This window comes from Lolium rigidum, chromosome 6, assembly GCF_022539505.1.
Source record: "Lolium rigidum isolate FL_2022 chromosome 6, APGP_CSIRO_Lrig_0.1, whole genome shotgun sequence".
Taxonomy (NCBI): Eukaryota; Viridiplantae; Streptophyta; class Magnoliopsida; order Poales; family Poaceae; genus Lolium; species Lolium rigidum.
In genome coordinates, this window is record NC_061513.1 from 305,545,316 (window position 1) to 305,553,724 (window position 8,409).

The 8,409-nt window shown below is 42.6% G+C and overlaps 1 long non-coding RNA gene across 1 annotated transcript; it reads right to left on the reverse strand.

Annotated features, from left to right (window-relative positions):
* Positions 1-6,620: 6,620 nt before the first annotated feature.
* On the reverse strand, positions 6,621-7,994 carry LOC124659510. Its single transcript, XR_006989609.1, has 3 exons — positions 7,485-7,994; positions 6,861-7,058; positions 6,621-6,740 (listed from the first exon to the last, which is right to left on the reverse strand). It is a non-coding gene; the product is annotated as an uncharacterized LOC124659510 (long non-coding RNA).
* Between the last annotated feature and the right edge of the window lie 415 nt (positions 7,995-8,409).

Sequence of the window (8,409 nt, forward strand, 5' to 3'; positions counted from 1 at the left end):
CAATCCCCAAATCCGAGCGAACGAGGAAGGCGCCCGAGTAACCTCGCCCGCGGCGGCTGCCTCCCTGCCGGACAACGACGACATGCTCCGGGAGATCCTCCTCCGTCTCCCGCCGGAGCCGTCCTCCCTGCACCGCGCCTCCGCGGTCTGCAAGCGCTGGCGAGGCCTCATCAACGACCCCAAGTTCCAGCGCCAGTTCCGCGGCCACCACGGGAAGCCGCCCCTACTCGGCATCTTCACGTACAGCAGCCAGGGCATCCTGTTCACCCCCATCCTGCACCCTCCCGACCGCATTCCTCCTCAGCGCTTCGACCTTGAGCGCTGCAGCAACAGCGAGGATTACGTTCTGCTCGATTGCCGCCACAGTCTCGTCCTTGTCAAGAACTGGTCCCGGACAGAGGTGCTCGTGTGCGACCCCATCACCGGCGAGCAGCGCCGCGTGAACGTTCCGTCCGAGTTAAACGAGGGCTACCTTAAAGGGGCGGTGCTCTGCGCTGCTGGTGACCATGGGCACGTGCACGGCGGCTGCCACTTGAGCTCATGCAAGGTGGTCTTGCTGTCCATCGGAAGAAGCGACAATCAATGCCTTGCCTGTGTTTACTCCTCAGAGACTGGCTTATGGGCCAATCTCATCTCAGCAGAGGGTGCTTATGATCTTTTTGTTGCTGAGGATGCTCCTGCAACCCTTGTTGGCAACTGCCTCTACTGGTCCACGAGTGATCGCATACTAGAGCTCGATTTGGATACACAGAATCTAGCTCTGATCTTGGCGCCTCCCGTTACAAACGCCATATCATCCTACCGAAACCATCGGATCATACAGGCTGTGGATGGCGCTCTTGGCTATGCCTCGTTATCGTATCCTCGCTTGGAATTGTGGCAGAGGAACATCAATGGCCATGGTGTTGCCACGTGGGTGCCATGGAAGACCATCGAAATGCGCACGACTCTTCAGCTCCCTTCTCCGTTGTATCTGCTGGGGTATGATGAGGATGATGTTGTATTTTTGTATTATGACAGAAGCGCCTACATGGTTCAACTTAAATCGATGTGGTTCAGGAAACTTGATGAAACCCCTTCTGCCATTACTCGCTATTTTCCTTTCAAGAGTTTCTTTGCACCAGGTGGTTTCTCATTCTTAGTCCTTACTATATTGTAAGAGCAGCCTAATCTGTTACATGATTGCTTGAATAAATTGTTTCTGATACCAACTGGCCCTTTGCTGGTTAGACGAAATTATAGCCGTATTTCTTAATATATGTTACTTCCAAGGTTGCTCAATCTGGCCCTTTGCTTGATAGACGAAATTATAGCCGTATTAATTTACTACCAACCGTATCATTAAATATGGCTATCATCATTATCCTTAGATACCAAATGAAGTTTCAAATGAGTAACTCAGTTCGCATGTTTGGAACCTTCAAGCTAGTTATATTCTTCTATCCCAGTATGTTTGTTGGTTTTGTTCTTGTTATTAATTTACTCTATACAAACTGCTTTTGTTGAGTCCATACTTTATGAATAAATGGTTCACTTGTTGATGACCCATCCTGTAGGAGGCTAGTACATTTGTCGCGCACAAGAAAATTGCATTTCTTGTCTGTCAGGCTCTAGTTATTTAGAAGTAAATACCCAAGGTCGCTTTTGTTGTTAGGCCATGAGTTTACATGAGATAAATTTTATACCATTTCTTAGTTCTTATCAGATAAATTCTTAATGATTAAATATCTAAGTATACTGCTCTCATAGGACTATTCATTGCATTTTAAAACAGATGGGTATATTTGTTTGTGTATTCCTAGTAATAGTATCAAAAGTGCCTTATAAATCATCTGTACAATGTGAGTTATTTTGCTCAATTTATATTTGTCGCCTCATGTGTGTAATTGACTCACTGTTTCCTTCTCATATGCATTTGTCTTTTCCTCAGAACTCTTATTAGTTGCCTGACTTCCTTATGCTTCTAGGCACAACAATTGCTCGCGGATTTAATGGAGCTGAAATGTTGAACATAGGATGACTATCTGGTTTGATGCGCTAATGTGCTGTTAGTTTTAACAGGTAAGATCTTGTTGGTATAGTTTGTGATATCTTGATTCTATACTATTTGATTTTTTAGTATATGGAAAAATATCTGTTTGCCGACATGGGTAGCAAACTACTTTTCATTTGGCTGTAGGAATTTCCTCATGTCAATAACACGGAAAACCATTGAAATGATGGTGATGCCGAGATAGAGATGGCCCCTTTTTAAATTGTAAACTGACATCCGGATGATTCAGAAGTTGAATATGGTGTTGGTATTGAAATTACTTGTGAGTGCCTATGGTGGACATGCAGAGTTTCCCTTGGTTTAGTGCTTTTTTTGCGGGTATCTCCTTTTTTTGCGGGTAGGTTTAGCTATTTCATAGTCTGTAAGCTCAAAGCAATATATTGCCCCCTTTCTTTTGGCTTCAGCTTCAGTGATCCGGTGGGAGAAGCCCTAGAAAATTAGTATTTCATTCTGCTATTAGTTTATTACAAGCATCAGTTGCAGTATTCAACTGTGGCACACCAGCAAATTATAGTGTCAAAAATGCTTCAAGGATCTATGTCGTTACCATCAGAATTCTTAGGAGATATAACTAGGGATATGATACATATTACCGAGCTCTTTTTCATGTTACTGAGCTGATAATGAGTTTGTTTCTCCAGGTGAAGGAATGGCTGCTGCAGTTCTCACTGAATCTGCCGCGTTGCATCAGTGTGGTCGGTGCTTATGTCTTACCTGAAGAAAAATCTCACCGTGTCGTAATGTAGCTTAAATTCTGATGTAAGCAAGATGCTTTTGAGTCCTAATCCAGGGAATTTGTGCTTCTCCATGTATTATTTGAAGTTGGATTCGGTTGTATCTTGCTTTTTTACATGGTTGTGCTTGGCCGCTCCTCTCGTCAGGCATAAAGTTTCAGCCCCAAGTACCACCTGAGCGTGTTCTTCTCAGCTGTGACTTGAAAAGAGTGTCATCACATCGGGTCTTGTGTGTTCATTAACTCATGATTCACAAGTGCTTGTTTCTTTTATTTTTCTGTTGAGTTTGATAGCGGATTGAAACAAACTGCTACACTGCAGGTTGTAAACTAGCTGAATGCCAGAACATTGCTCTATAATATTTACTTGCAAGCAGCATGCTGGGTTGGCAAAGATAGCTTGAGCCTGGTTTGCATCGGATAGAATTACATCCAATCTGCAGCCGTTTGCTCAATGAATGTTGTCGTGCCTCGCCTATCCCAACGATTGAAGCTGGTTTCAGTCTACAGGTCATTCATACAGATTGGGATGCAGAGGCAGAAATCCTTTGACCGGAGTGAGGCTGTGACTGCTGGTCGACTACTGCTTGTGATCAGTTCTAAAATTTTGTCAACGAAATGGATCCAAGCATACCCATTTGGGACCATTTTGTCAACCGTGTAAAAATCACAAAACTGATTTTTCTCCGGACGACTTCAACTTGTACCATATTCTATTTTGCATCAAATCATTCTTAAATTTTTGCACAACCTGTAAATGCTGTTCTCGGTATGAAAACTTGCATACACAAATTTATATCCTTCATCTACATGTATTATTCATTCATCGTAAATTTTCAGAACCTGTATATAAAGAGAGCAATGTGAATATGCGGAGGACCAGGTCTTTTCATCAGTTTTTTAGAAGCAATGTGATGGGCCAAGAGTGCAATAAAACAGAACAAACTATATCCTTGGTTCGTTCACAGCAAGTTTCAGCACTTTCACATACGGAGTATATCATATACTACCTAGGAACCACATGCAATCTGCTACTAACAGAAAGTTTCAAGCAAAAATAGAAACAAAATGGAGCGCTCCCAACATTCAACAAAACAGCAGCTACAGCTTATTACAATGGAACGGACACTGCCCGCAGCTCGGCAAAACAGCAAAAGCTTGAGGCTGCATGCAGCGCTCCCGTCATCAGTGATCCTAGAGTTTAGTGCGTGTATCCCTTTCTTGTACTGAATACTTTGCAAAAATAGTTTTCAAGCCAACCCGAGTATAGACAAAACCACCAGGTAATGGTATCAGTCAGAAGAAGCATGAACAAAAGAAGGAACTTCATCCCAACAAAGTGTACTTCCTGTATTGTTTTGGTATGTAACCTGCACCAAAAGCGCGCAAAAAAACCCACACTGGCCATCGCTCTTCAACATATTCCATTTCCATGTGGCGGGTACGGGTAACTGGGAGGTACCAGGAAGCTTGTGACACTGACATCGGAGCCGGTGGTCGGCGAGCTCATCTGCGGGCTGCCAACCGGATGCAGCACTGACAGCCGCATGCCCCTCCCGGGATGCATCTGAGGGATGCTGTTAGTTTGCCTGCCGAAGTCTTGGAAGCCCCATTGGTGCGTCCTGCTGCTGAGCTGCTGCGGAGGAGTCTGGTGCCACTGATCGTAGAAGCCTGTGTTCATGCTTGTAGCGTATCTATCACTGGACCCTGGGTGTCTGTTCTGGAGGTAATGATGCTGGTGCTGATCCATTGAGCACACTCCACCTGGGACTCGGCTGTTATACTGCTGCTCAGCTGGGTAATGGGGATTCAGGAAGTGGGATGTGTCAACGTTAGCCATTGTTGGGCATTGCCCTGGCTGTACCCACTGCTGGCTCCCTAGTTCGGTCAAATTAGCAAAAGCATTATATATCCGGTCTTGGTCAACCCCAGCGCCATTCCACATAGAGAATAACTGGAATATTCCAAAGATCTAACCAATTTTTTTTCCAAAAATGCAGAATGAGATCAAAGCATTCCAAACAGATTTGTTTACACTAAATCCGCACATACCACTTCAATAAAATTTCACTGAATTTTTGAAACGATTCAATATTATCCCAAAGAAAATATTGTAGCAAAAAGTAATGCCATAATATTGGTACAGAGGTCTCAAACATTTAACAGAGAACAATTATATCATAAATGGTTCCAGAAAAAAGTGAATGAAAAAGAACAGTAGATTCTCAAGATGACATCGCTTCCCCAAAACGGTGAAAGGAGACAAACATAGACCTATTAAGACTTTGGTAGACTGGTATTCTTGCCATCAAGCCAAATACACAATCCAGTCAAAAAAAGTGCAGCACAAACTATACAAAAATCCACTAAAACATCCAGGAACTAAGGATTTGTGAAGAAGAAAAACACCTCAACACAACCACATGACAACCATAGTGCTACCAAGCTCACAGCGTGCTTCTCAACATAGCTTGTTAATTTTCTTTACCAAATAGGTTGTAGATAACTAGCCAATACTATCACTTAAAGTACACAATCATTGCTTCATGCACCACATTCGTAAGCCATGCAGTTCATAAATAGGAAAATCAAGAGCACAAGAGGGAGGAGTAGGAGACAAGTACCACATGTTACAACGGCAGTTATGGCCATGGTATTTGTAAAAAAGGAAAAGATATCGATACGAAATTACTCTACTGAACTCTCTGAAAAGGTCTCACTGACTTTGTTAGGAAGCGCTGAGCTAGGATGATAAGTACTATAGCATTAAACTGAAAACATGGATAGGACAACTAGTTCAGACACAGGCTCCTAAAAACCTGAACCTCTGCAGTAAACTACAACTAGTACTCTGAGCAATAACATCATCCTCCAGCTTGTTGTTGAAATTCAAATTGAAATGGGTTAAATTGGCAAGTATTTCCACAGCAAGAAAGAGATTTTCAATAGAGATGAACAGTCAAACAATAGATGCATTCACAAAGGGGTCAGATTGTTTCTTTGCTGGGAGGAAAAGAACTCCCGTGTAACCCAGTTAGGAGTTGTGCCAATGATCTGGTTAGATGCAACTCAACTACACATGCCTCAGGCTATACTGAACAATGACAAACGCCACTTACAGAAAGTATAACTGTATCTAACCAGACAAACCTGGAACTAGGATAACTATATAAAGAATAACACTACAACAGTTCTAAGTTCAGAGTGTGTATTTACTATACTTTCAGAGAAGGAATTCAGATCCGAACTTATTTGACCACCACTCATTTGTATGGTACTGGTAGATGGTATTTGACATGGACAAGCGCTCACCAGGAAAGTGTGTGTAGCTAAACATGAGTTCCTACAGAACCTATGCTAGTCGATCATGAATAATTTTTGAACTGAGTATAAAGTATTAAAGCAACAGGGAAGCAACGAATATCTGACATAAAGGAGAAGTTCTGTTGATGGCATCACAGCGACCAGGTTTCCATGAATTGGGGCGTAACTCAGGCGCAACCAGACGCAACCAGCTAGAATATAGCAACAGTACAACCCTCTTAAATAAGAACCCAACCACCAAGTTAAGCCCATATTTTCTGAACCAGAACAGTGATACATATCAACTAAACTACTGTTTCAAGATCACTTCAATAGCAAAAATCAGAACAAAAAGACTCAAACCTTAATTTGTCTTGTAAATATTCTTTACACTTAGGTTTAGTGTGTTAACATTTGCTAAAAAGAAGGCTGCTAATTTAGTCAAATAAATCACCTAGCTAAGACTAGTGGTAGTACTAGATGCTTGCCCATATGCACGCAAGCACACTCAATTGCTAGTACCTTGGCTGCTTTAATATTTGCTTCTCCATGCTCTACTCGTCTCGTTGACCTCACGGTAGAACTGAAGAATTTGCGCCAAGCACAGAGCCAGAATCTTGTCCACTTGTTCAACTGATGGAGCATATGGAACTAGTTCAAGAGATACAACAAAAATGTTAGTACAATTTTCTGGTGGCTGGCAAAAGCATGCAAGGTATGCAAGTGTACTGGTACGAACATGTTAGATTATGGGTGAAGACATGCAACAACCTTGAGGCGTCCTGCAACTAGGCTGGTATAGGGGATCGAGCAGCAGCTCGTTGAGTGGAGGTGCATCTAGTTATCGGTGCCAACTAGATATACTGATCCAGTGATGAGATCCCGAGTTACCACACAAACCAAAACATCACGCAATGCAGAGAATAAAGCATTCACTCACACCTTTGAGTGTTAAATTTTCCAGCTAGTCTGAAACAAAGAAAAATACATGTACTAGTAGCTTGTAATAAAGCGAGCTATTTTTACTTGGTACATAAGATTTGACATCCTAGCCATCCTTGTAAAAAGAAGGCTTACATGTATTAGTAGCTGCACATGGGGTGTGCTTTTACAACCATTTAATTACACTAGCTATGGAACCAAATTCTTATCAGTTCAGTTTGAAATAATTACTACCTCTGACCATAAATAGATGTCAAAAATTGTCTAAATTTGAATGTATCTAGACACTCATTAGTGCATAGGTACATTCGAATCCGGACAAACTTTGGCATCTTCTTATGGACTGAGGGGGTATTGAACTTAAAAATCCGACTCAGCAGCATATGTACTATTGCAGCGGATTCCAAATAAATCTTATATAAATCAGAAGAGCATCCAAAAAGGACCATGTACCTGAAACCTGTGAGCCCTGAACAACCTTTGCGACGGCCAACGACAACTGCAACCAAGGCCAGAGCCATCAGAGCTGCAGCACCACTTTCCTGGTTGAGGTAGAGGTGCAGCAGCCACAGAGGAGCGTGCCGTGGCACCACTGGAACCGCAAAGACAAGCCTCGAGCAGAATAGGAGGTCCATTTTTTCTTCATCTCTCCTCTCATCTTCCCGCTGGACATTCCTAAGCAGCAAACAAAATAGAATAGGTTCAGTAAATCTACTGCCTATGTAGTATGCACACAATAAATTTGTATTGTTTGATACAAATTTCTATCGACAGATGCATATGCTTTTACAACCATTTAGCTATACTAGACAAGATACCAATAAATTCGTTTCTTTTTAGTTTGAAACAATTAAAGTCTCACATTTGGTAGTACTTGTTAAAGAAATTAAAAATATACAAATTCACACATTAGTGTCATTAATACGTGTGCATGTTTGTCACAAGTTGCCATGACAACCTTTCATACACACATACACTCTAATCTCCTAATCTTAATCCTAATTAGCAAATGCACTAATAGCTTGCATGTTTTTTTTTATTGTTCACTGGGAGGAGCACAAAGGCTCCCACCTGAATATTTGCATTCCTTCAGATCATCAACAGATCGAGCGAAGGCCCCGTAGGTAGAAGCAATACAGAGGGAAAGGAGGAGTCATCTCCCAACGCGAAGGGGGAGAGCTCAAAAAGAAACAAGAAATGATCACAAACGATTGGGGAGGAAGAACGTGAGTCGACGTCATCGCGGCTCGCCAGCGGCAGTCGCGCACGCCAGAGCACCACATCATCCCTGGCAAGAAGGAGGGAGGGCGACAGGCCGTTGAAGACGTTGCCGTTCCTGTGCTTCCAAAGATGCAATAAACACACGAGACGCAGAGTC